The sequence below is a fragment of the Lynx canadensis genome, chromosome B1 (assembly GCF_007474595.2).
Source record: "Lynx canadensis isolate LIC74 chromosome B1, mLynCan4.pri.v2, whole genome shotgun sequence".
In the NCBI taxonomy this organism is placed as follows: Eukaryota; Metazoa; Chordata; class Mammalia; order Carnivora; family Felidae; genus Lynx; species Lynx canadensis.
Genome location: NC_044306.2, coordinates 122611469 through 122638919, shown reverse-complemented (window position 1 = coordinate 122638919; position 27451 = coordinate 122611469).

Sequence of the window (27451 nt, the reverse complement as noted above, 5' to 3'; positions counted from 1 at the left end):
TTCTGTTTTTGGGGTGCTTGGGTGGCTCAGTCAGTTAGGTGTCCAACTCCAGCTCAGGTCATGATCTCACAGTTCATGAGTTTAAGCCCCACATCAGGCCCTGTGCTGACAGCTCAGAGACTAGACCCTGCTTCAGATTCTGTGTTTCTCTTTCTCTCTGCTCCTCTCCTGCTCGCACTGTCTCTTTCTCAAAAATAATAAATAAAACATAAAAAATATTTAAAAAATTAAAAAAAATTGCTTCTGTTTGTTTTTAAAACTAGGATTCTCTGAGGTTTAACACAAAACTCTCATATCCTGGGAAGGCCCTCAGTTCCAGGGAAAATCGGGATGGTCGGTTGCCCTACCTATTAATATCCTTTTAATAGCCCTAATTAACTGAGTGAACAAGCAAAGCATCAATGGCTTTTAACATCTCAACCTGTTCAGTGTTCTCTATCCCTTGAAATATAAAACAGCCTAACTAACACAAGGCAAAATGACATCCTCAGTTTTAATAAGCGGAGTAGTGAAAATACATTTGTTTCCTGTCATTTGCATATGAGTGCAATAGAGCGCTGCATTGGGAATCAGGCGGCCTGTCTTTGCTGCCAGCCAGCTCTGTGACCTTGCATAAATTGCAGAAAAGCATAATGGTAATGTGTGCACTTTCTGGAGACAGTGTATGGACTTGGTTTTAACAACTCATTCTCTATGGCTGTGGGAACGTCGCTTTATTTGGAACCCAAAGTTTTCTCATTTGTAAATAGCAATTCCAGTAATCTAGCTTTGGGGATCATTGTATATGAAAGAAGTATATGAAATAATGTATGTAAAACAGTTATCCCATTGCCTGGCATGTAAAATACCTCAATAAATTTATACATTTAGCAAATATATTTTTCTTGCTAAGACCTCCTGTCATGGGCTGAGTCGTGCCCTGCAAACTCCACCAATGCCTTTCCCGCACCCCCACCCCCACCAATTCATATGTTGAAGTCCTGATACTCCATACCTCAGAATAAGACTGTATTTGAAAATAGGGTCTTTGAAGGGGCGATTAAGTTAAAATGAGGGCATGGGATGGGGCCTCATTCAGTATGACCAGTGTCCTTGTGAGTAGAGATCAGGACACAGGCAAGTACAGATGAAAGATGAGGTGAAGACACAGGAGGAAGGTGGCCATCTACAAGCCAAGAAAAGAGGCCTCAGAAGACACCAGCCCAGCCCACACCTTGATCCTGGCCTTCTAGCCTCCAGGATCATGGGCAGATTCCTGTGGTTTAAGCACCCTGTTCTGGGTACAGTTGTGAATCTTCAGGTGCTTCTGAGCCCCAGCGCACTGATGACCACACAGTGGGGACCCTCACCCAGGAACCTGCTGCAGGGGCCAGGGGAGGCCATTGTCTTGAATCTGGCATTGTGACAGCTTAGCTTTTGATGAAGTACCCAATTAAGGGAGGGCAGGATATTTCAGTGACTGCAGTTAAAAGGTCAAGGCTGCAACTTCAAGCCATTATGCTTTGAGTTCCTTTTTGCTCTTAATCTGTTTGATAATAGGCATGGGTTATCTGCAAATGCCTGACTGGCTTTGAGAGAAACTAAAGTCTCATTTCCTATATCCCAGAGGAGACTGTGAGCTACTCTCACTGGAGAACCAACTATCAGCATGGTTTGGGCATAAATTTTCTCCAAGAAGACAGGAACAGTGCAAGGGAGAAACAAATAATGAAATGAAATGAAATAGGCAATCTTGCCATGCTGAGTGGGGACCACAAAGTAACACCACAGCAAATATGCTGTAAAAATAGTAAGCATATCCTCTCAAGAAAACAACACGATAATTTCCGATCCTTTCATGTGGAACATGCAAAAAAGCTTTGAAGGAAACACACACACACACACACACACACACACACACACAATACCTGAGATATCCAAGCTAATAGAGGTTTAAAAAAAAAAAAAACAGCAGCATGGAGTATCTAACAAGGAAGAAAATATCTAGGGTACAGAGTGCCAAAGTCCCTCATCAATGTCATCATTTGAAGCCCTGGTTTGGTCAGTCATCTGCAACCAGCCCACATGCTTTGATTGACTGAAATTTGGATATTTGGGTTTCCTGTATCATCAACCTCCACGTGACTTCTGAACTCAATTGTCTTCTGCCCCCCTGATGTCAGCTGGGGAAAAGGACAGAGTGAAGGTTAGAGGGGGCACGAACTGCTTCTCAGACTGTCAGAGAAGCGGCTGTTTCCTCTGAACAGGGACTGAATTTCAAGAATTTTGTCGCAATGCTTTTTACCTCTTCTCCATCTTTGCAAATTTGGATTCTATAAACATCTGTATGTATTTATGCATCACTGTGAAAAATAGCTACAACTTTGATTTAATTTTAAAGTATCTTTTTGAATATTTTGAAACCATTTAGATGGTACTATGATCTGAGAATCCTTAGTTTGGAGGATGCGTTGTTCTCCAAGGAGCCAAATGGCACCTTCCAACCAACAATTTTAAAATTATGAGAAGCTTGCTGGTGGCTCTGAACTCTCACCTTTGCTTTCTATCAAATGAAAAGGATGATCAGAAGAAAAGAGACATTATTTCTTTAGTCTTTGCAAAGTTTGCTCAGTCTATAAAATCTCTACTAGACTTTTTCCCGTTTCCAAGGACTGTAGCTCTGAAGTGCTTACTGACTATAACTTAAACAGGTTTCATAACTTTCTGCAAACGCATGGTTTTAATTCAATTTCAAGCTTCTACCCTCTTAAATGATGACTTCTCTCATGCTTGCTTAATTTTTTTCTTGCCTTGTGCCACTGTAATTATTTTAATATAAATCAAATGCAAGAGGATAGAATTTTCAACCATATCCTTCTAGTTGATAAAGTCCTACTCTACACGGAACTCAACTCAGATCCCTCTAACAACCTTTAAGAATCTTCTCCAGATGGATAGATCCAGTCCTACCCTTCCTAAGCGTCCTACAGCATCATGTATGCCCATCTGGAATATCACCACATCAGAAATGTCCTTCAACACTGGATTTTACACTCCTTGAGGAGAGAAGCAGTACATGATTTTTCTCTGTATTCCCAGGGCCTGTATATACAATCCCCGGAATACAGTCAATGCTCCACTAATCCTTGTTGAATTGACTCATTAAGGCTCTATTGAGATCAAAGACACCATCAGATACCTCTGTTTTATGAAAACTAGCTCATGATCAAGGTACTAAAAAATAAAGACTATCCCAAGATGATGTTTATACATGATATTCCATCTTTGGGACGATTTTCCATAAGGTTACCAAAACAGTCTCACATCTGTAACATGATTCTTTTCAGGGCCATTGTCTTTGGAATTCATAAAAAAAAAAAAATACTACTGAGGAAAGAGCCAATGTCAATATTCTTGCTACTCTGAGAGCTACAATGAATATAAAGATGGCTAGAGCAATTTTAGGACCTTCTGAGTTCTATCTTTTTTTCTCTATATATTTCGTCAAGAAGGGTGAGAATCGAAAAGAATCAAATCAATCTTTGCTTTACATGCTTATTTCTGTGACCATGAAATTTCCTCAGGGGTGTTTGCTTAGTATTATATAGATAGATATAGATATATAGATATAGATATAGATATAGATATAGATATAGATATATAGATATAGATATAGATATATGAGTGACACCTGAAAGGGGCTTAGCATTTTAGCATTTGAGCATGATTCATCTTAATGTTTTAAGGCCTCATTCAACAAATACATACAATTTACTATTTGCCAGGCACAGTGCTAGATGCTGGGATTGTAGCAATCACTGCTGGTTCCTACCCCAATCCAATTCCTGCCCACCCCCACCCCCAAATTCCTTATTAATTTTGATCAAGATGAGAATATACCTGGCTAAAAATCTCAAGCTCCCCAGACTGTCAGAATTGGGTGTGGCAAAGCAACACCGTTGCAGATAAGAAGATATAAACCAAGGGCTTCCAGGAAATCATTCTTATAAATTTAAACCATTCTGGGGACAGCTCTCTGTTACTTGCTGCTGAGTAAATCTCTCGCAACGCAGCAAGGCAAACCCAAGGACTGTTGTGGTGTGGCACTTATCCGCCAGAGGAATGATAGGGCTTAAATGTTGACGTCTCATATCCTGAGGCTTTTATTTCTAGACCAATCTGAAATTGTCTCAGTGGGTGGATGAATGAGAAGAATTGAGGAAACACACCTTCCCCTGTTTTAGGGAAGGAAGTGGATTACAGGCCCATATTATTACCACTAGGCCTAAGATACAGTGTGGGTGTTTGTTGTAAGGCAGCATCATGCTAATGAATCCAGCTGGAGTTTGTATTCTGGGGATGGGTGAAGCAATAAAGCTGTAAGCGAAGGATCCATTCCCACAGTGCTATGCAACACCTCTGGGCAACAATCTGGCCCTTCCAAGGGAGGCAACATGATCATTATAGGAAGACTCGGAGGCATTCTCTATTCTTCTAAATCCAGATTTCCCTACCGACACTGCCGCTTAATGCCCTTGAAGAGAAGGCAGTCCAGGACAAGAGTTTCCTTATTAGCAAACAAATTATGACTAGAAGCCAAAAACAACCAGCAGAGGAGTATATGGTTTGGGGAGAGGAGGCGATGCTAAATGAATTTAAATAGAGATATATTATTGCATTTCCTGCCTCTCTTTTGAGGTCACCTCAGTCCTTAGATCATCTTTTGTAATAATCATTCACCTCTGACTGGAAAAGCAAAGTCACTCCCACTGGCCATGGGTAAATATAGTAAGACACTTGCAAAGCAATGCCTTTGAGGAGCCAGCATCCTCTATAGGGAGCAACCTCATCTCAATAACAAAGAGATAGTGAGGGACCTCCAGCTGGCCTGCTGGGTGTTCTTGGACTCAAACAGCTGCTTCCGGATGTGTCATTCCCACCTTTCACTGCCTTTAGGCGGAAATATTTACTGGCTCACGCATGGAATAGAAAATCTTTCCAATTAAGCAAGTTGGTATAAAGGCCCAAGGTGAGAGTTGGCGAAGTTTCCTGGAGGGACCCACTTCATGTGGCAACCTGAGTCCCAGCGGAGAGCCAAGGGGGTTCCGGGCATGTCAGATGACTTTGGTCACAGATCTGGGACCGGGGGCCGAGGACGACGTCCTTCTCATTTTTTTCCTTTATTATCTCATTGCTGCCGTTGAAGCTTTTAGTTTTTCCAAGGCATAATCACAAATGCCCTGCTCCCCTGACAGCTGTGTGTGTGTGTGTGTGTGTGTGCACGCGTGTGTGCAAAAATGCCCATATGTTTGTAGAGAAGGAAAAATGGGTGGGAAGAAAGAGCCTCCTGCCCCCTGGAGACTGTATTTGCAATTACTTGAGACATTTGTAAATAACTATACTTACAGTGCTGTCTGAATAGCTAAAATATAACAAACATGGAAAAGAAGGGAGTGGACTAAAATAAAGAGGTGAGTCTTAGGAAGGGGCCTTGCTGCGTGGTTTAAAGAGCAAGGTTTTTTTTTTTTTTTTTCTCCCTCTATCACCTGCCTACCAGGTCCGGGCCAGCTTGTCTTGCCAAGGCCAGTGACTCAGCAGAGCATGCCTCCACAGCTACTGAATGACACCGTCGGAACAGTTACTGTGGGTCTCTATACTCAGGAGCAGCATAGAGACTGATGAGGCATTGTATCTTTGTTCGTGCCGTTTTCATCTCACAATGCATGCCCACCACTGTGTACATTTTCTGCACGTCTCTACATAGCCTCAGTGCTGTAAGTAATGCAGTAAGGGGCCACGAGAGAGGCCTCCTGCAGTCTCTCCAGGCTCCAGCTTGTGATTTTCTTATCTGACTCTGCATTTAGAACAGCTGGATGGCTCCAGCCCTTGCCAAATGTTGCTTGGAGCTGTGCACCAGGGGTATCTTGCTTTGTGACATGATTAAGTGAAAGCATACGCTTTCTCTTTCGTTGACTTTCTCTGTGCCCGGAGCTGAAATCAATCCAATCAGTAAAATCCTGATGCAGCAAATGGTAAACCTCAAGGCTTACTACTGTTACTGAAAAAGGGTCAAACGCAGCTTCCTTGACACAGCTGGGGGCGGGGGGGGGGGGTTGCCTTTACCCGGAGACCATGAATTTCCCTCTGTTGAAGAGCATGAAATTGCCATTAGATGGAGCTCAATGAAAGAAAAAATAGAGGATGGGCTTTTTCTGGGTTAGAAAGAGGTTTTTCCTGGGAAATCTGGAACTGTTAAAGGGACAAGTTTCATTCTGGTATGTGATTTTACAGAGGAAAACTCCATATAAACTCAGCAGATGTCTCTCTGACATTGTTACCAGTGCAAACCCATACGCCTAACCATCAGAGAAGAAACTGGCAAGTGGGAAATATGGGGACCCAGGAAATGACACCAAAATAAAAAAGAATAGGGGTGCCTTGGAGGCTCAGCCAGTTAAGTGTCTGACTTCCACTCAGGTCGTGATCTCTCAGTTCGTAGGTTCGAGCCCCACATAGGGCTTTCTGCTGTCAGCATGAAGCCCACTTCAGATCCTCTGTCTCCCTCTCTCCTGTGTGCATTCTCTCTCTCTCTCTCTCAAAAAAAATGAACATTTTAAAAAAATTTTAAAGAATAATCTAGTTTATGTCATGTGGGGGGTAAATTATACCAGCAAAGTCAGATTTCCTTATAATTTGTAAAATGAGCTCTTTTCTAGCTTGTTTCCATCTCTCTGCTCCTCAGTCATCCACGCCACCAGGAGACTTTCTGGCATTCATACATGGAACAAGCTAGATTCAAAGAGATAGATGGGCTGGGAAGAGAAAGGCAACTCAGAGTGTATGGTGAGAAGGAAGTTTCCAGTCTGGCTTTGTGTGAGGGTTTGCAGGACGAAGTCAACTATTACGGCCAGGCACGATTGTTCTTTGCTTTATGGGGAGGGTCAACTCAGAATGTGTGCGATCCTGTGTAATAGGGAAAATGCATGTGTCATGGGAAAAACATAACCCTTCTGAGTATCACAGAAGAAAAAAAGTGTAGTTTTTTAATACCCAGCTAGTAATATTACTTAACTGTATCATAACTATGGATATTCCATTGAGTGACATTGGAAACTTGCAAAGGATGTTTCATTTCAGAGCTTCCACACGCTGAGGTTTCAAATTACCATAGAGTTCACACGTCAAGAGAAAGAAAATAAAAATTAATCATTTCGCTGAGTTTCTTCATACCCACATGAAACCACAGTACGAGATTTTTATGCTATAAGCAGTGAAGAAATTATGGATTTAAAAGGTGAATTTGATTCTATGAACTGATCTGTACCAATAGATTTTTAAAAGGAGTCATTTTCCTTCTGTTTTCCTTTTTTATATATAAATTTAACATTTGTTTATATTTGAGAGAGAGACAGAGTGCAAGAGGGGGAGGGGCAGAGAGAGAGGGAGACCCAGAATCTGAAGCAGGCTCCAGGCTCTGAGCTGTCAGCACAGAGCCTGACATAGGGCTGGAACCCAGGGACCAGACTGAGAGATCATGACCTGAACCAAAGTTGGACGCTCAACAGACTGAGCCACCCAGGCATCCCTCCTTCTGTTTTCTAATTGTACCTATGCAATTCTTCCATCAATGTACAGATTGTCCATTTGTCCTTTCCTTTCCGCCCTACACACATCACTTGACATGTCAGAAGAGATGCACCTTTAAAGTATTTGTTTGAAAATCAAAATATATTTAAGCTTTTTTTAAACTGGTGGTTGCCAGAGGGGAGAGGGGATGGGAGAAATAGATAAAGGGGATTAAGAGGTACAAACTTCCAGTTATAAAATAAATAAGACACAAAGATGAAAAGTAGAGCATATGGAATATAGCCAATAAGATTATAATAACGTTGTGTGGTGACAGATGGTGACTATACTTATCACGGTGAGCACTGAGTAATGTATAGAATTGTTGAATCACTATGTTGTACACCTGAAGCTAATATAACATTGAATGTAATTACACTTCAATTGAAAATATGTTTTAATCTCACTGAAAGAGTCTTTATTACATTATTAGGGATAATTTCAGACAAAACATCTTTTAGACAATGAATAATTAAACTGTTGTAAATCATTCTACATAGATAGGAGTTCACATACTAAGTATGCATAGTACAAAATACTCCATACAAAGTAGTACATTGTGGTATCCTTTGTGTAGGTGGCAGGTGCTCTCAGTTGGGTCAGCTAGTTAATGCTTTCTGAAAAGACATCCCCGAGGTCCTTAAAGATGTCAAAGATCTGAGCTCCTTCACTAGAACTCAAATGATGCTCTCCCACACCTCCACTTACATCCTGATTTTCACCCTAAACACAACTATCCACCTGGTCTTGAGTCTGTTCACACCCGAAAACAGAGGTGGCAACATATAGGAAACAGTAGACTTGTTACCGAGTCTCCAGGAAGATATTTTCTCCCAAAGAATAAGGGAAGAAATCTCCAGGGGCAGGAAGGCAAGACGGAAGAAGAGGAAGAGAAGAACATCGCTTAATTAAACAGTGCCAAGCCATTAGTCTATGCTTCAAAGCTAATTTCATCAATGAGTGACTGTGTGGAATGTTAATTTGGATTTCTATTCTTGCATTTACCCCCTTTAACAAGAAAAAAAGTGTAGATTCCCCAGGACTCAGTGACTGATTGGGGAATGAGAAAAGGAAAGGATCAAGGAGGGTGTGGCGTTCCTGATTGGCAACATCAGTAGATGATGGTGTTGTTCACTGAGATCAGGGTGGACACTTCTACGAGTTTAGTGCTAGGTTGATAAATGTAGAACATGTCTATCTGTATTTGGTAAAAGACAGTGTTGTAAAGAATGAAGGTACTATTGCATTATATTTATGTAATATTTTATAGTTCTCAAAGTTTTTTCAAAAACACTATCTCTTTTGATATAACAGCCCAATAAAATATGTAGGTTAGTTATCAATAGCCTTGTTTCAGAGATAAGAAATCTGAGGCCCCAAATGCTTAAATGACTGTCCAAAGATCACTGAGGAAAGAAGTAGCAAGGTGGGGCTTGAACTTCAGTCTTCTGGTTCTGAATCTTTAGACCACTGAGTTTAGGGGCTCCTGGGAGACTCAATCGGTTGAGCCTCTGACTCTTAATTTCTGCTCAGGTCATGATCCCAGGGTCATGGCTTCGAGCCCCTCAATGAGCCCCATGTAGGGCTCCATACTGAGCATGGAGCCTGCTTAAGATTCTCTCTCTCTCTCTCTCTCTCTCTCTCTGCTCCTGTGCTCACTCTAGAATAATAAATAAATAAATAAATAAATAAATAAATAAATATAAAAAATAGACCCCTGAGTTTAGTATTTAACTATTCTTTGTAACTTCAAAATTTGTTAAGTTAAGTCGTTGTTTGGAAATTAGAGCATGTAGTCTCTGAAAAAGAGAATAAGGGTATATGTTTAGTCCCTGATTTTCTCTGTCTTAGCATTCTTGACCTTTTGGGCCAGGAGTTGCCTGTGCATTGGAGGGTTTCTAGTAGCAAACCTGGCCTCTACCTGTTAAATGCCAGTACCACTTTCCAAGTTGGGACAAGTAAATATGCTTTCAGTCATTGCCAGATATTCCCTGAAGGGCAAATCACCCTTGATTGAAAGTCACTGATTTAGCATGTTATAATCCTGGGCACATAGACGTCCAGTAAATTCCTGGTGATTGAAAGCTAATATGCATTCTGATATGTTTTTAATAGAAACTGATCAAACAACGAAGTTAAATTGGAGTGTAAAGTCAAGGACCTGGCCTTTTTAGCATTTGGCACGGTGCCTGGTAAACTGGGAACGATTGTGACGGTGACTCTCCTGTGCTGATTAGCAGAATCAGCACAATTCTGTAGGGATTAATGCAGGAAGAGAAGAGGGACACAGTTTCTTTCAAAAGCAGGGATGTGCCGTCTCACTCTGCCTCCACACTGCAGCGGGTCTGGAGGAGAGGACACAGTCATGTACATTTCCCTTGTTTAGAAATCCCAGGCACAGGGGAGGAGCTCATTAAAGGGCGGTGAGTACAAGGAGCCGGGGACTCTAGCACCTTGGGAGTGGAGTCTATTTCTATCTCTGCTACTAACCGAGTAGTAAGACCTTTGGCAGGTCACTGCACTTCTCTGGACTCCGTGTCCTCATTCATAAAATGAGGAGGTTGGAATATATTATCTCCTAGGTACCTTCCAGCTTGAACATTTATTTATGATTCCATGATACAGGTCCCCAGTGCCCTGTTTGAAAACCTGAAGATTGCATGTATTACTGAATTCAAACTTTCACATTCTTTCAAAGGTACTAAAGCGCATACACTATTTTTTAAATAACATTTCCAATGCGGGCTGAGGCAACATCCCCAAATCAAATACGTGAATATTTCTGCAGTAAAACGTATGCCTGTTCTTAATGAAATAAATAAAGATAATTAACAGCAATGCATCAGTTCGGGTTAGATTTTTTCGGCCACAAAAGCAAGCAAACAGGGGGTGCCTGGGTGGCTTGGTCGGTTAAGCGTCCGACTTAGGCTCAGGTCATGATCTCACCGTCTGTGAGTTCGAGCCCCGCGTCGGGCTCTGTGCTGACCGCTCAGAGCCTGACGCCTGTTTCAGATTCTGTGTCTCCCTCTCTCTCTTCCCCTCCCCTGTTCATGCTCTGTCTCTCTCTGTCTCAAAAATAAATAAACGTTAAAAAAAATTTAAAAAAATTAAAAAAAAAAGCAAGCAAACAGAAACCCTTCTTGATTTTCAGACCACTTTAAACTTCAGAATTGGGGATATGCCATCCTCCATGTGTACTTAATTTTGATTATTGATAATTCATTAATAAACCTTGTTACAAATAAGTAAAGTCTGCTAAATTAGCCTAGGGTAAAGTTTTTAAAAAGATTTTCGATATAAGAGTTTTATTTAAAAAAATAAAAGGCTACAGGGCACCTGGGTGGCTCAGGCAGTTAAGCATCCGACTTCGGCTCAGGTCATGATCTTGCTGTTTGTGAGTTTGAGCCCCATGTCGGGCCCTGTGCTGACAGCCTGCTTCTGATTCTGTGTCTCCCTCTCTCTGCCCCTCCCCTGCTTGTGCTCTGTCTCTCAAAAATAAATAAACATTAAACATTTTTTTAAATAAATAAAAGGCTTTTTCTCAATATGTATTATCTTGGTTTCCAATTTCAAAGCTGACTCAATAGGCAGTCTCTAAGGCCTTGATTTTTATTCTACTATTTTGTTATCATGCAAAAATAATGATTATCTCAGGTAATACATGAGATGGGAAAAATATGAATGAAAATGAAAACTAGGGGTGCCTGGGTGGGTCAGTCAGTTAAGCATTCAACTCTTGGTTTCAGCTCAGGCTGTGATCTCATGGTTTCATGAGTTCAAGCCCTGCATTGGGCTCTGAGATGACAGTGTGGAGCCTGCTTGAGATTCTCTCTCTCTCTCTCTCTCTCTCTCTCTGTCTCCCTCTCCCTCTCTCTCTGCCCACCCCCTCCTCATGCTGTCTCTCTATCTCTCAAAATAAATAAATAAATAAACTTTAAAAAGTTAAAAAAAAAGAAAATGAAAACTAAACAAATTCCATCTATGTCTTAATGTAAAAGCATATCATAAATTTCGTGAAAATGGCGATGAAATAGAAACTTATCAAAATATACGTATCGCAAAAAATTTTAACAAATAAAATACTATTGTTTGTTCTATGTTATACTAATTAGGGTCACGTTGACTTGCAGTTTGATAAAATGAAAAAGGAAGAAACTTCAGTAAATGCTGTTTACGGGGCGACATTACCAGAAAGCTCTGATAGTTCCTGGCCGGTCCAGACTTCAATTTCCACCGTGGGACGTGAGTCTGACTCCAGCATGTCTCCGTTTTCCAGATTGCTATTAATAGTGCTGCCATGGATGGCACTTTCCTTCACTCACTCAACACTTTCTGTCACACACTGGTAATACTCCTCAACAGACAAACACCACTGAGCTAAATACGTCCCAAAGTCTTTACCAAGCAGAAAACGCATGCTCCCTATACTGAGAGAGAAACTCAGGTGGGTAGGGAGCCAACAGTGAAAGTCATACAATCTTTCAGTCAGCAGCTAAAAGCAGAATATCATTGCTTTGCACTTTCTGGGAGCAGCAAAGTAGAAAGCTGAGAAATCAAGGTGGGAGAGTGGTTGGGGGAAGGACAAAGGGAGGAGGAAAGAGGAGGAGGGAAGAGTTTGTGAAACGGTGCTGGTGATGGAAAGCTGCCATGAAATATCCAGCTGTCCAGTTGTCTCTTTTGTCTCTCACCCAGCATTCTGAAAAGGAGGATGTTGATGACGAATGGCAATCACGGTGCTGGGTGCTGGTAGCACAATGGCCAGCAAGACATGTGACACTTAGGGCTTAAGGGTATGAACACACAATAAACAGGTAAGAAAAAAACCCTCATTTTCAGGTGATGATAAATGCCACGAAGGAGAGCAATCGCATACTCAGGTAACACGTAAGCCGTATGGAATTCTTCAAAGGGGTTGTCGGGAAAAGCCTTTCTGGGACATGGGCGTTAGACTCAAAACCTGAAGGAGGGCAGTAAGCCAGCCACCGGACACGCTCCTGCTGCCAAAGCCTGAGGTGGGAATGGGCTGGGGCAAGTGCAGAAGAGAAAGGAGGCAGGGGGTGAAGTGGGAGAAGCAGCGGGATCTAGGGCTGCTGGGTCGAAGTCAGGATAAGGAGGCTGTACTTTCTGGCGAGGACAGCGAGAAGGCCCTGAAGGGCACAGCAAAGGAGAAATGATTGTTTTATGTTTTAAAATGAGCGTGCCAGCTACCTTGTGGAGAATGGATTGGGAAGGGCATGAGGGAAGGTGAAAGCACCCGTTAGAAGGCTGGTTTGAATAAGGCTATTGCAAGAATTTAAGAATGCTCCGATACACTAAGACTAGGGGCTTGTTAAGGGGAGGATGGGCTATTTTCTTTACATGCCAGCTTCCCTGTAGCCTGTGATTTTTATAAGCTCTACATGTATCTGTTTATATATTCAACCTACAACTTCTGTACAAAAAACGTTTATTTTCTGTGTGGGTACTTTTTTTTTTTTTAATAATCCAAATATAGACAAGACATCCACAAAGGCCATATTGTTGAAGACCTATGCATTCACCCTGACCTCAGATGAACAATTCCTCTTTAACTTGTCCATATCTTGTAGGATATTAAAGACTGAAATTAAATTTCCTTTCAAACTTTAACTTCCTAGGCTGAAAAATGTCTGTCTCAAAAAAGCTGCCCCCTTATTAGTATATCTATTTTAGAACCTTCTACCACTCTTTTTTCTAAGTTGACCAGTGGATTTTCTTGAGATGCAGAATTAGCACACCCAAAAAAAACAAACATGGACACTATGTTTTATTTAGTTTCCTTTGGAGCAAAATTTTACCTTGTTTTTTTTTTTTTTTTTTTTTTTTTTTTTTTTTTTTTTTTTTTTTTTTTTTTATCTGTATGATGCTTAAATGGTCAGCAGTTTCTTTCAGCTAGGAATCATGGGAAGTGAGGGAGACACTTGTTTTGTGTGTGTGTGCATGCATGCTGGCTTTGATTACCATGTTTTTACACTTTTAGTCAGGTTTTTATATGTCTTTTCAACTCTTGTCATCCTGTTAAGGATGATTTCGTGGTTGGCTGAGTGGTCTCACTGGTGAAATAAGGTTAAATAAGGGATTTAAGTGGTTACATACTACTGTGTAACAAATTTCCAAACCTAGAAAATTATAACAAGAAGTGTTCATTATCTCACAGCATCTATAGATTAGGAATTCAGGAGCGTCTTAGCTATTTGGTTCTGCCTCAAGGTCTCTTACAAAGTTGCCATCAAGATGTCTGCCGGGGCTGCAGGCATCTGAATGCTTGAATGCAGCAAAGATTTGCTTACAAGATGGCTCACTCACATGTCAAAAATTGAAGCTGGCTCTTGGCGGGCAGCCTCAGTTCCTTCACAGGGATGTGTGAGTGTCCTCATGACATGGCAGCTGGCTTCCCCCAGAGCTAAGAAGCCAAGAGCGAAGGAGGCAGAAACCACGTATCTGACCTAGCCCTGGAAGTCATTCCATCACTTATGCAACATTCTATTGGTCACACAGGTCAGCTCTATTCAGTGCACACATAGGCATGAACACCAGGAGGTGAGAATCATCAGGAGCCACCTTGGAGGCTGCCTACTGCAGGATGTAAACTGGAATGGGGAGGAGCAGATCAGGAAGAAGCAGGCCATGGAACCAGACGCCATAGCAAGATCAACCATTTTCCTTTGGGAAAGTCCCACTGGCCAAGTCAGTATCTGGAAAGCATAGCAACAAATACCACTGTTGGAATGTAGGGGACCAACCACCGTGTTACAAAGGTGTGGATCAGGCATCAGAACATGGCATTGATGTTGTCAGAGAAAGGTATTCTGATTCAGTTAGGCACTTAGAAAGACATTTATGATTCACTTGTTTTGTAAATATTTACTAACAACTGTGCACTGAGCACTAAGAATACAGTGGGTAGGTGGACCACCCCCCCCCCGCCCCCGTCATCATGAAGCATAGAATCTATGAGGGACAATGCCACTATAATGTGATGAGCTCTGTGATAGAAGAAGTATGGGATGGTGGAGATTTCACAGGAGGCACATTTGAGCAAGAATTGAGATGTGTGGAGGGCTCGGTGGCTCAGTCAGTTGAGCTTCTGACTTTGGCTCAGGTCATAATCTTGCAGTTTGTGAGTTCAAGTCCCAAGTCAGGCTCTCTGCTGTCAACACAGAGCCTGCTTCAGATCTTCTGTCCCCCTCTCTCTCTGCCCTTTCCCTGCTTGTGTGATCTCTCTCAAAAAAAAGTAAAACACTAAAAAAAAAAAAAAAAAAAAAAGAATTGAGGGGTGCCTGGGTGGCTCAGTCAGTTAAGGGTCTGACTCTTGATTTCGGCTCAGGCCATGATCTCACAGTTGGTGAGTTTGAGCCTCACATTGGGCTTCATGCTGAGTGTGGAACCTGCTTGGGATTCTCTCTCTCTGCCTCTCTCTCTCTCTCAAAATAAATAAATAAATAATTTTTAAATGAATAAAAAAAAAAGAATTGGGATGTTGATGGGGGATAAAGGAAGAAGTAATATTGGAACCAAAATTTAAAAAGGAGCTTGCAGCTGAAATACAGGGAGACAGAGAATATTCTAGACCAAGAGAATAGCACATGGAAAGAGAATAGCCCTGTAGTAAGAAAGAACAAGTCCTTCTATAGTAATTAAAAGTGTGGCTGGAGTTAAGCATGCAACACTTAGGAGAGCAAGATGTGAGAATAAAGTTGTAATCCAGTGGCAGGATTTTAGGTTGGGTTAAGGTACAAGACCACAACCCTGGAAGGGAGAAGAAGCCCTGAGGGAGGAAAGCAAAACCCAGCCTCTGAGACACAGGGTTTCTTGGGAGTTCCCAAGGAACTGTGAGATGGGACAGACATCTGGTGGGAGGTTTTGCCAACTCAAGCGATATCTAAGATGGGAGTTCTCTTGTGATTATTCATTTCGGAAGTGGTCACCCTCACTCCAGTGCTGGGACAGACAGGTCTGGGCATATACCAGGGAGGGGGCCTGAGGTGCAGGATGGCAGGCGAACTAAAAGGGTGAGCCAGCAGATGCACACAGGAGTCCTCAGATAAGAGTGTCAAGAAAATACTGTGCAAGTGGAGGTAAGGGGTGAATAAGGGTTAGGAGCTGAACCCTCAGACTCTAGACACTGTATGTACTGACAGCATCATGGAGTCTGCTTGGGATTCTCTCTCTCCCCTTCTGTCTTTGCCCTTCCCTCACTCGCATGCATGTAGGTACTCTCTCTCTCTCTCTCTCTCTCTCTCAGATCTCAATAAATAAATAAACTTTAAAAAAATAAAATAGGGTGCCTGGGTGGCTCAGTCAGTTAGGCGTCCGACTGTGGCTCAGGTCATGATCTCACGGATTATGAGTTTGAGCCCCGCATCAGGCTCTGTGTTGACAGCTCAGAACCTAGAGCCTGCTTCAGATTCTGTGTCTCCCTTTCTCTCTGCCCCTCCCCTGCTCACACTCTGTCTCTCTCTCCTTCAAAAGTAAATAAACATTAAATTTTTTTAAATAAATAAATAAGCTTATTCTAAAGCAATAAAATAAAATGGAAATGTGAGAATTCTTTTTTAAAAAAAGAAAGAAATTAATGTCTCCAGAACAAAGAAGATACGTAGATAGCCCTGGAACCCGAAGATAGAGCTGACCTAGGTAGTCAGACTGGATGCTGTTGCCTCAGTTAAGCCAGAGATCTTCAGGATTGGATTTGGGGAGTAGGTAGGCTGAGATTTCAAAAATGGCTCCTCAATGGTCCTGATAGTAGGAAAAAATAGGCAGGACCCAGATCAAACAGCACCTGACCCATGGGAAATCCAAGGCAGTTTTGTATGGTGGTTCCTAAACTTTAGTCTGCATTAGAATAATGCAAACAAAATCCTTGTGCAAATGCAGATTTCTAGGGCCCGCGTCCCGGCACTCTGATTCAGTACATCAGGAGTGGAAACTCGGCGATCCATATTTTAAGAAGACTTGCTGGTGACTCTGAGGCTAAAAAGTTGGCAGAGCACATGCTGCAAGCAGCTATTTGGAACTAAAAATTGAGAATAGTGGTGAAAGTGTGGGCCTTGCGCCAGGCTGCACAGATATCAATGCCAAGCTCGGTCACTTCCCACCATCTCCATGGAGGTAAGTCTGTGCCTGTGACAAAGAGTCATAGTACCCACCTGACTGAGGTGTTATGGAATTAGACAAGTTAACATACGTAAAGTCCAGAGCCTGGTACGGTCTGAATACTCAACTAATGTAAACGATTATGGACTGCAAAAGCATACCAATATTGCCTGAAAAACAACCTTAGCAAAATTTACATGTGAAATTCCAAGCCTTGTGGATTTTCGCAGTGCTGCAGATTTATGGTACAACCAAAAAGAAGATTTACATCAACGTCGATTTCTGCCTCAACTGATCTTCAAAATACTTCAACATTACTTTCTGCCTATCCTGGAACTTTCAAATGTAGTATAATTACTTGAAAACATTAAAATAGGAAGAAGTTAGAAACAGTATTGGCAACATTGGTTGGGTGGTAGTGAAGGTGATGATTGACATTTGTGTTACAAGGTTTTTGCCTTTGAGCTGTTACAGGGAAAACAAGGATGATGGCCAATTCCACCTCTGTAATCCTAGGCCATTTCCTCTGTAGGGGTATAAAGCAGATCATACTGCCCCCCATTTTTATTACAGAGGAAGCTGGAGGCGCAAAGTTTTCATGACTAATAAAAAAGAAAATCAGGATTCAAACCCAGCCCTTCAGATGTAGTCTAGTTTTTGTTTTGTGTCTTGTGTTGTTTAAACCCACTATACGGTCCTTCTATGCAATAAAAGGAGAGTCTGTTAAAAATAACATTGTACCTTGACACTGAAGTAGGACTCAGAGAGAAAGAGGGGAAGAAAGCAACACATTAATTTTATGCACGTAAGGAATAGTCAGCTAGTGCCATCCAAGTATAAATGCTTAGGTAACCACATTTGGGGGATATTTGAGTGGCACAAGAAATGTACATAAAAACCTACACGTATAAAATGGTTTGGAGCCATAAAGATATATAGAAGTAAACTTCATGGCAGTTGTTGAAGCTAACAAAGTAATGTCATATAATGGGGTTATCCGATGGTTGTAAGGAGACAGTGACAAAGGATATTTTCATATCTACTTTTGAAAACATGGAGGATAACTATACTCAGCACTATTTATTGAGCACCACCCTTTGGTAGGAATTTTAGAGAGGCTATCTCATACGGCTCTAAAAACAACCAGGAGAGGTAGGCATTGACCTGAACATTAACAGAAGAGAAACGGAGAATCAGAGTAGTTTGCCCAGGGGCACGGGACTTATAAGTATTGGGGAGAGTTGCTATTTGAACCCAGATCTGTCTAACTCCAGCCCATATGTTCTTGCCCCTACACCAGCTGCTTCAAGTCAACGGAACCAAAAGAATTCTCCGTTCTTTCTCTCTTAATTCTTTAATGCCGAGTTTGCTAAAACCTATTCTTGTTAACTGATGTCTCTCCCAAATCTGCCTCTCCTCATGTGCTTTCTCTCTGTGACTCCCTTGGCAATCATCCCAATCAGCCGGGCTTGACGCCTTTCTTCCATTCATCCTACCCATCCAATCTGTTTGCAAGTCCTGGCAATTCTAATTCCATCTTCATTTTCACACCATTCCCCTATCTAAAGCCTGACAGGAACCACCTACTGCAATGCCTCACTACTTCTAGCTTACTAGGTTGAAATAACCTCTAAAATGGCCCCCAGTGAATCCCACCTATTCATTTACACCCTTGTGTAAGGACTGGGCTTGGTAACTTGCTTTGAATGAGCAGAATAAGCACAGTGAATAGAATATGGCACATGTGATGGGATATCACTCCTGAGATTAGGTTACAAAGAGACTCTGGTTTCCATCTTGCTTGCCCTTTCTTTTTCTCCCTTGCTTTCCCTTGCTTTCCCTTCCCTTCCCTTCCCTGCTTTCTGGTTTAAAACAAAGAAATTTATGGCCTCACTGTTCTGGAGGTCAGAAGTCCAAAATCAAGGTATCAGCAGGGCCATGGTCTCTCTGAGGCACTAGGGAAGGATCTGTTGTGCATTCTTCTTTTCCAGCTGCAGATAGATGCATGACTACAATCCTGAGTTTATCTTCACATAGCCTTCTTCACAGGCTGTCTACTTGCCCTTTCTTGCTTTCTCACTTGCTGGCTCTGATGGAAGCTGGCTGCCATGTAATGAGCTACCCTATGGAAAGCTTCACTTGACAAGGAAGTGAGGGAGGCCTGTGGCCAATGACTTGGAGGAGCTGAGGTTCCCAGTCTAATAGCCTGTGAATAGCTGAATGCTACAATAACTACGCCCAAATTTCTCATCTACAGAAACTGAGATAATAAATGCTTGTTGTTTTAAGCTGTTACATTTTGGGATAATTTATTATGCAGCAATAGGTAATGAATATACCTTTAATGGGTATTCCAAACTTGGGAATAGTATTGTTAATTTGAGGACTGCCAAATCAAACGTTTAGCAATATAATTCTGATTATGTCATTCTATGTTGGAAAACCTTCAATGACCCCTCATTTAGGCCTTAAGAAGATATCTAAGCTTTTCAGCTTAACAATGAGATCCTTTATCATTAAGTCCCAGCCTACCAGTTAATAATTAATTAAAGGCTTATTTCATAGTTGAAGGCAATAGTGTGTAATTCAGGTATCCACTGAATCCACTCTGTCCTTTAAAGCCTAAATAAGATAGGCTCCAACCATCACGACACAGTCGGTGGAAAACCCACCACCCTTCCCAAGATTTCTATCAATTCCTGGTGGGTTTATGATCTCACAATCACCTCTGGCTTCATTTTTCTCCTGCTGAATTAATTCAGTGTATGGATTTTCTCTCTGTCCCACACATTACTGTTCCACATCATGTCAACCCAGATGTAGAAATGTAGAAATTGGTCCTGGTCCTTCACACTCACAAACACACACACACACACACACAACCACATCTATAAACAAGACTGTTGTAGGGAGCAGACTTTGCTAAATTTTGAAAATTTGCTTCACATCTCAAAAAATTTAGATTGAATTTTAGAAATGACTATTAAAATATTTTGGAAAGTTAGAAAATAAAAACATAAATTAATTTTGGTCTGTATTTGCATAAACACTGGAAAGATACCCTAAAAACTAAAACAGAAATTACCTGGGGGTGGGGGAGGGTGGAATGGGGTAGATGGGGGCAAGAGTTGGACTAAGGCATTTCACTGAGCATATTGTTCTGATTTATGAACCATATAAATGTTTTTTTCCCAGGAGATTAAAGTAAAAAAAAGAATAATTTAATTTAAAAGATCATTTAAACCCTGTTGGGAATTTCTCAGTGGCCACATCATCCTGCTGGATTCTGAATCCCCCTCTTATTTCTCCTCCTTAAGCATTCCTTCAAGGACTGAATCAATTCCTGCTCCAATTTGGATTTTTCTCACTTCCAATTCAATTCAATTATCTTTTGTCCCACTCTCAGATTCATCTCTAGGGCTACTTTTGTGCATTAAAAACTCACAAACAGGGGCACCTGGGTGGCTCAGTCAGTTAAGCATCCAACTTCTGCCCAGGTCGTGATCTCACAGTTCCTGAGTTTGAGCTCTGCATCAGGCTCTGTGCTGACAGCTCAGAGCCTGGAGCCTGCTTTGGATTCTGTGTCTCCCTCTCTTGCTGCCATTCCCCTGCTCACGTTCTGTCTCTCTCTCAAAAATAAATAAACATTAAAAAAAGAAAAACAACCTCACAAATGTACTGATATACACAAAGTACAAAAGAAGACCTAAGAGCGGTACTTTCCAATGCAATTCCAATGCACCTTCCCATCCAGGATACAGAATAAGATGGGGGTGATGGAGAGGAGTTGTCAATGGGGCCGTGTTACCACAGACAAGTTGGAAGGTGGGAACCCAATGGGTGAGGTGAAAGGAGAGCAAAGGCAAATGGTGCTTATAACACAACTTTGCTTGGGACCAAGCAGACCACACCCCCTGGCGTCTCACGTTGTCTTTGCTGGGCATGTGTGTGCTGGGTAAGCTAACAAAACGTAGATTGCCACTAATGACATACGTTGTTCAAGTGACTTCCAATTCAGTAGTGTGACTTTAAAGCATCATAAGTTTTTTTGTTTTTTTTTTAATTAAGCAGGAATTTGAACTGGCATTTCACACAAAAGAATGTACAAATGGCTAATAAACATATGAAAAGGTGCTCAATTGCATTTGTCACTGGGTAAATGCAAATCAAATACATAATGAGATATACGATGTGCTCATCAGAAAAGCTAAAATGTAACAGACAATCCGGAGTGTTGGCAAGGTTGTAGAGGCCCGCTGGTGGAGGTGTAAATTGGTACAACCACCTTGGAAAACTAGCAGCGTCTACTAAAGCTGAGCTTCTGCACCATATGAATATTCTGACTCAGCTAGTTCACTCTTAGGTATATTCCAAGCACATATGTGTACATATTCATGGTGATACTTTAACATTGTACCTTATGTTAAATTCAACTACATTTGTAAATATGATCGGAGATATTTAAAACCCACAATCTTACTGCTTATTTTATTCTGCTCCTCAGTCATCTGTGTGACCTGCCCACTTCACCTCTCTGGGCCTCATTTTCCTCAGATATTGAATGAGGAAGCTGTAAATCACCAATTCCAGACCGAAGGTCTTCCAGCCCCAGATGACCGGAAGGACGGGTGAATACTTCTGGAAATAGTGTGGCACAGCCTTACTCAAGCTACGAGGCAGTAGGCAAGCCTAATCGTGTCCAGAACAAAGCCAGTACCAGGAGTGGAGCGTTTTGTGGTATGCACAGGTAGGGGGATTAATTTGTAGCCAAGGGTAAAAGTAGTTCCTGACTTCTACCAACTGGAGAAACTGGGAAATTGAGAGTAGCCCAGAGTGTCCTTTCCTCCTCTTGCCTATGCAAGGGAACTGAGACATAGGTCCACCCATTGTGGTCAGCGTCTTCTGACTCTATCCAATCAGAAGGGTTGGAGACATCTCCTGGAAGCAGTGTAACCCAGCAGCACTGGAACTGAGGTGAGTAGCAAAACTGGTAGATTGCAGAACAAAGCCAGTGAGCCTCTTCAGTTGGGGAACTTGGAATGTGGGTTGGCTTGAGTTAAGGCAGCAAATAATGAACTTTACCAGCTTTAATGTTACTTCTCCTGCTGCACCCAGATAGAAAATCTAATTCATATCCCCGTTCATCATTGAATACAGCCTTCAGCCTGCCCAATCAGGGAAACTCACCATAGCACACAAAGCTGTATACCCCATTCAACAGCACTATGCACAGTGGCACTTGAACAGAGAGCACATCCCATGGCTTTCCTATGTGCAGAGCAAAACTAGTGACCTCATCTGACCAGGGAGTTCAGTGCACACTAGGGCCTGATTTAAGCTCCCAAACAATGAGCTGTACAGGTCCTGAACTCTGTGGTCCCACGACATGAAAGCTAATGGATAACCCTCATCTATAACTGAATATAGTACCCAGTCCCAACCATCTAGTAAGCCTGACCAGAGAATCCAGGCAACTGCAGAGCCCATCCTACAACTCACTTGGGCAGGAATCAAGCCAGCAGTCCTATCCAGCTGTTCTCAGCCTCTGGTTCCCCCCCACCCCTATCCAAGAGCTCAAACAGTTGCCTTACCCCAAAATAGCCCATAATAGCAGCTCCCACCTGTCCAAGGACATTACCAGCAAATACACCAAGAAACCCAAACTGAGCTGACTGTGAAAGAACTTTCTATGCCAAAGTGAACCTGTAAAGTCTGGGGGAGGAACCCAGTTACCCAAATGCACAGATACCAACACAAAGAATCAAGGATCACAGGGCGCCTGGGTGGCTCAGCTGGTTAAGCATCCAACTTCGGCTCAGGTCATGATCTGGTTTGTGGGCCTGAGCCCCATATGGGGCTCGTGCTGACAGCTCAGAACCTGGAGCCTACTTCGGATTCTGTGTCTCCCTCTCTCTCTGTGCCCCTCCCCCACTCACACTCTGTCTCTCCCTCTCTCAAAACCAAATAAACATTAAAAAAATTTTTTTAATTAAAAAAAAAAGAATCAGGATCACAAAAATTCAGGTAAATATGACACCACTAAGGGAAAATTATAAAGCTCAAATAACTCACCTAAAAAAAAAAAGAAAATAGAGATCTACAAACTGTCAGCCAAAAAATTCAGAATAACCCTCAGAGTTTGGGAATTTTCCTCAGAAAACTCCTAAGGAGGAGTTCGAAAACTCCTCCAGAGTTCCTCAGAGTTCAGAAATTTTAGTGAACTACAAGGAAACACAGATAACTAAACAAAATTAGGAAAAAAACTAAATAAAATTAGGAAAACAATGCACGAACAAAATGAGAAATTTGACAAGGAAATAGCAACCATCAAAAAACAAAACCACAGACATCTTAGAGTTGAATAATTCAATAACTGAAGAATTCAATAGAGAATTGCAAAAGTAGATCAGTGATCTGGAATATAAAGTATTAGAAATTATCCAGAGGAGCAAAAAGGAAAAGAATTTTTTTAAAAGTAAATAAAGCCTATGGGAATTTTAGGACACAATGAAAAGAAACAATATTTGCATTATGGGAACTTCACAAGGAGAAAAGAAAGAAAAGGGAACAGAAAGTATATTTAAAGCATTAATGGTTGAAAACTTCCTGAACTTGGGGAGAAAAATGAACATCCAGATCCATTATACACATTGTAATTAAATTGTCAAAAGGCAAAGACAAAGAATTTTAAGAGCAGCAAGAGAAAAGAGAGAAGTTACATACAAGGGAACCCCCATAAGACTAGTTGCAATTTTCTTAACAGAAACTTTTCAGGGCAGGACAGAAAGGGATGACATATTTAAAATATTGAAACTGTCAACCAAGAAGTCTCTACTTGGCAAAGTTGTCCTTCAGAAATGATAAAAATTTTCCCAAACAAAAAAGCTGAGAGAGTTCATTGCCATCAGAGCTGCCTTACAAGAAATACTAAAGGAAGTTCTTTGAGTGGAAGTAAAAGAATGCTAATTAACACCGTTAAAGCATAAAGAGGTAGTGTAAATATCACTGATAATAGTAAATATATAGTCATAGATTCAACAACATAGTAATTCATAATTACTTACATAATTCACTTACAACTCTAGTTTAAAAGTTAAAAAAAATGTAGTAAAAATAACCAAAACTATAATAGTATGTTATTAGTAACACAGTATAAAAACATGTGAATTATAACAGCAATCATTTAAAATGTGAAAGGAACGGGGTGCCTGGGTAGATCAGTCGGTTGAGCGTCTGACTCTTGATTTCGGCTCAGGTCATGATCCCAGAGTCATGGGACAGAGCCCCACATCAGGCTCCTTGCTGAGTGAGGAGCCTGCTTAAGATTCTCCCTCTGCCCTTCTCCCCTGCTCACTCTCTCTGTCTCTCTCTCTCTCTCTCTCTCTCTCAAATAAGAAAGAAAGAAAGAAAGAAAGAAAGAAAGAAAGAAAGAAAGAAAATATATGAGGGAAAGAAGTAGCAATGCGAAGTTTACTAATTTTATTGAAGTTAATTGCAATCAGTTTTTAAAAAGGTGTTATATATTTAAGATTTTCTGTAAGCCTCATGGTGGCTACAAAGGAAAATCCTATAGTAATTACACAAAAGAACAGGATAAAGAAATAAAAACACACTCATACTAAAAGACACCAAAAAAAACCCAAAAAACAAAAAAACAAGAAAAGATAGCAGGATAAGAAATGAGAAACAATGGATCTACAAAACAACCAGAAAACAATTAACAAAATGGCAATAGTAAGTTCTTACCTATAGATAATTATTTTAAACATAAAAGGATTACATTCTCTAATTAAAAGACATAGAATGGCTGAGTGGATTTAAAAAAAGCAAGATACAGGGGCGCCTGGGTGGCGCAGTCGGTTAAGCGTCCGACTTCAGCCAGGTCACGATCTCGCGGTCCGTGAGTTCGAGCCCCGCGTCGGGCTCTGGGCTGATGATGGCCCAGAGCCTGGAGCCTGCTTCCGATTCTGTGTCTCCCTCTCTCTCTGCCCCTCCCCCGTTCATGCTCTGTCTCTCTCTGTCCCAAAAATAAATAAACGTTGAAAAAAAAAAAAATAAAAAAAAAAATAAAAAAGCAAGATACAATAATATGCTGCTTATAAGAGACTCATTTTAGCCTCAAAGACACATATACACTGAGAGTGAAGGGATGGAAAAAACATTTTGAGCAAATAGTAATCCCCATAAAGCTGTACTTATTTCAGACAAAATAGACTTTAAATTGAAAAGGATAAAAGGAGACAAAGAAAATAATTATGTAATGATAAAGGGGCAATACAGCAAGAAGAGACAACAATCATAAATATTTATGCACCCAATATGGAAGCACCTACATATATAAAGCAAAAACTAACAGAACTAAAAGGACAAATAAATTGCAATACAATAATAGTTAAGGACTTTACTGCTTCACCCTCACAAATGGAGAGATCATCTAGACAGAGAATCAATATGGAAACAGCGAATTTAAACAGCACTATAGACCAAATGGATCTAACAGATCTATACAGAATATTCTATCCAACAACAGCAGAATACACATTCTTCCCAAATGCACATGAAACATTTTCTAGGATAGACCATATGTTAGGCCACAAAACAAGTCTCAGCAAACTCAGGAAGATTGAAATCATACCAAGTATCTTCTCTGACCACCATGGCATAAAACCAGAAATCAACAAGAGGAAAACTGGAATATTCATGAGCACATGGAAATTAAATGACAGTCTTCTGAACAACCAATGGAGCAAAGAAGAAACTCAAGAGGAAATAAAAATGTTTCTTTTTTAAAAAAAATTTTTTAAATTTTTTTTTTTTTTTTTTTTTTTGAAGGAAAGAGAGACAGAGCATGAGCCAGGGAGGAGCAGAGAGAGAGGGAGACATAGAATTTGAAGCAGGCTCCAGGCTCTGAGCTGCCAGCACAGAGCCTGACGTGGGGCTCGAACTCACAAACCGTGAGATCATGACCTGAGCCGAAGTCAGACGCTCAACCGACTGAGCCACCCAGGCGCCCAAAATGTTTCTTGAAATAAGTGAAAATGGAAACAAAACATACCAGAACTTGTGGCATGCAACAAAAACAATTCTAAGAGGGAAGTTCATAGCAATAAACACCTACATTAAGAAGCAAGAAGCATCCTAAATAAACAACCTAACTCTATATCTTAAGACACTAGAGAAAGAAAAACAAACTAAGCCCAAAGTTAGCAGGAAAAAAACAATAAAAATTAAAGCAGAAATAAATGAAATACAGAATAGAAAAAAAATAGGAAAGATTAACCAAACTAAGAGTTGTTTCTTTGAAAGTATTTTTTTAATTGACAAACCCTTAGCTAGACTAACCAAGGGAAAAAGAGAAAGTTCCCAAGTCAACAAAACAAATTAAAAAGGAAACATTACAACTAATTATGCAGAAATTCAACGGATCATAAGAGGCTACTATGAACAACTATATGCAACAAACTGAACAACCTTGAAAAATTCGTAGAAGTATACAACTTTCCAAGACTGAATCAGGAAGAAATAGAAAATCTGAATAACCCAATTATTAGTTGGAAGATCAAAGCAGTAATAAAAAATCTCCCAATGAAGAAAAGCCCAAGACCAGACAGTTTTACTGGTGAATTTAACAAACATTGAAAGAAGAATTAACACCAATCTTTCTCAAATCCTTACAATAAATTAAGGAGGAGGGAACACTCCCAAACTTATTTTACAAAGCCAGTATTATCCTGATATCAAAGTCAGAAAAGGATACTACTACAAAACAAAACTTCAGGACAATATCCTTGATGAATATGGTTGTAAAAATTCTCAATAAAATACTCCACACTGAATTGAACAGTACTTTAAAAGCATTATATACCACGATCAAGTGGGATTTATCCCTGGGATGCAAGAATGGTTCAACATATGCAAATCAATTACTATAATACATCATATTAATAGATTGGGTAAGATTGGGTGCCCACTCTCACCACTCCTATTCAACATAGTACTAGAAGTCCTAGCTAAAGCAATCAGGCAAGATAGGGAAATAAAAGGCATCAGAATTGGAAGATTGTCTCTATTTGAAGATGACATGATTTTATATATAGAAAATCTTAGAGACTCCACAAGAAACTGCTAGATCTAATCAATAAATTTAGTGTAGTTGCAGGATACAAAATTAATATAAAAATCAGTAGTGTTTCTCTACACGAACAACAATTTTTCTGAAAAAGAAATAAAGAAATTAATTGCATTTACAATATCATCAGCACCAATAAAATGCTTAGGAATATATTTAACTGAAGAAGTGAAAGATCTCTTCTCTGAAAACTATAAGACATTGATGAAATAAATTGAAGAAATGGAAAAGTACCCTATATTCATGGGTTGAAAGAATCAATACTATTAAAACATCGACACTACCAAAGCCATCTACAGATCCAGTGCAATTTATATTAAGATTTTAATGGCATTTTTTACACAAGTAGACAAACAATCCTGAAATGCATATGGAACCACAAAAAGACCTTGAAGAGCCAAAGCAATCCTGAGAAAGAAGACCAAAGCAGGAGACATCATACTTCCTGATTTCAAGCTGTACTATAAAAGCCACAGTCATCAAAACAGTATAGTACTAGCATAAATACAGACAAATAGCCCACTGGAGCAGAACTGAGAGCCAGGAAGAAACCCAAGCATTTTTGGTCAACTAATATTTGGCAAAGGAGCCAAGAATAATCGA